Source organism: Trichosurus vulpecula, chromosome 2 (assembly GCF_011100635.1).
Source record: "Trichosurus vulpecula isolate mTriVul1 chromosome 2, mTriVul1.pri, whole genome shotgun sequence".
Classification (NCBI taxonomy): Eukaryota; Metazoa; Chordata; class Mammalia; order Diprotodontia; family Phalangeridae; genus Trichosurus; species Trichosurus vulpecula.
Genome location: NC_050574.1, coordinates 170,769,244 through 170,771,174, shown reverse-complemented (window position 1 = coordinate 170,771,174; position 1,931 = coordinate 170,769,244). Strand labels below are relative to the sequence as shown.

Here is a 1,931-nt window from a genome sequence, read left to right as displayed (position 1 = left end):
TCACAAATTAGGCATGACCCAATTAAGAAACTTCATGACAACTTCAAAGCCAAGGAAATAGATGGTATTTGCTGGAAAGGCACAGATCACTACAGCTGTAAAACTTTTACATAGGGATATGACATCTTCTTGGATTAGCTTTCTCAGCACATCTTGGAAGCCATAAGGGTGTTTTCTAGGCGGGGCAGTCTGAAAAAGGGACTTAAGCATTTGCAGAGTGATGGTCACAGCCTACTTGAAAATTCCTTCAATGCCTCCAGATTTTTTAGCCACACCCCACTGGCAAGAACATCTCAAATGAGGATAAGCATAGTTTCTTTGCAAATGCCTGATAAAGATTTTTTTTTGGCATAGTCCAAAGCACCAGTGTATTTTGTTTCTCCTGAAGAAGCTTGAATCTGCAATAGACACTTCTTTCTACAGGGGTCATAATTCCTGTTGTGAACACACTAGATAATATCCCAGCAGCAAACAGCTGGGGATAATTCAGTTCATTGTCTGGGTTCTTCTATTGTAGTTTTTTCCACCCAATCCAAAGAAGCACATGGCAAACATGGGTGTGATACCAACAATGGGAGTGACTACTCCTCAGCATAGGCCTCGAACACCCTCTTTAACAAGTGTCTTTCTGAAACAGCCAAAGGGCCCAGAGTAGAGGGGAGGTTGTTCCTGGCTGGCTTTTCAGCTGAGTCTGTAGCTTCACCTTCACCTCATCCAGAGGGTGACCCATGAACACCAAACAGAGGCCAAAGCCTCTGGCCAGGAAGTTCTTCAAGGAGTTGGTGGGCATTGTCACCTTCCTCACCTCCTTCACCATGGTGCCAGCCTCCACATAGGCCTCTCAGTCCTCATCCTGCCCTAGCCCCAGCTGCTGAACCTTTCCTCCACATTGAGGAAGAAAGCCCTATGCTTCTCTTTATGCAGGTTAAGACCATATCAGCTTTTTGGGCTGCCATTGTCACATTGTTGACTTCTGTTGAACTTGCAGTCCACTAAAGTCCCAGATCTTTTTCAAGTGAACTACTCTGATTAGTTTACACTTCCCCCATCGTATTTTTGTGAAATTGATATTTTTTTAACCCAAATGCAGTACTTTACATTGAACTCAATTAAATTTCTTCTTATGGATCACTTCAGCATTCAACTATCAAGATCTTTTTGAATCGTCCAGTGTGTTAGCTACACCTCTTAGGGTTTTGCCATCTACAGATTTGATAAGTGTGCCATTTCTGCCTTCATCCAAGCCATTGATAGAAATGTCAAGCTGCATATACGGCCAAGCAGAGATCCTTGGGACATTCCACTAAAGCCTCTCTCCAATTTGACACCGAATTACTGATGAATACTTTTTGGGTTTGGTCATTGAACCAGTTCTCTGACTACTTATGTGTACTATTGCCTAGTCCACGCTTCTCAGTCTTTACCATATGAGTAGTATAAATCACTTGGTCAGCTGCTAATGCTAAAACCTAGTTAATCCTAGTTAAAATATATAGCATTCTCCTGAATCACTAGTTTAGTAACTCTATCAAAAAAAAGAGATAAGTTTAGTCCAGTATGACTTATTTTTGATAAAACTATACTTACTTTTTGTGATCACTATTTTTAGCTATTTACCAACTATCTCTTTAGTAACATGTTCTATAATTTTTCCAGTAATTCAAGTCAAGCTCGTTAACCTATGATTTTCAGCTCTGTTCTCTTTCTTGTTTTGAAACTTTGGAAGGTTTGCTGTTCTTTAGTCCTATTGTTCTTGACTCATCATAGGTCCTCTGGAGATGTGGTTGGTCATTGCTTTGACCAGAATTCTTAAGTCTTTCAGAGTTGTTATTCTTTATAATTTTGTTGTCGTTTTATAAATTGTTTTCCTGGTTCTGTTTGTGTTACTCTTTATCAGTTCCTTCTTTCCATGATTCTCTGATACCTCTTTC

The 1,931-nt window shown here is 40.1% G+C and overlaps 1 pseudogene; it reads right to left on the bottom strand.

Annotated features, from left to right (window-relative positions):
- LOC118836854 lies at positions 1–817 on the bottom strand (annotated as a pseudogene).
- Positions 818–1,931: the final 1,114 nt, after the last annotated feature.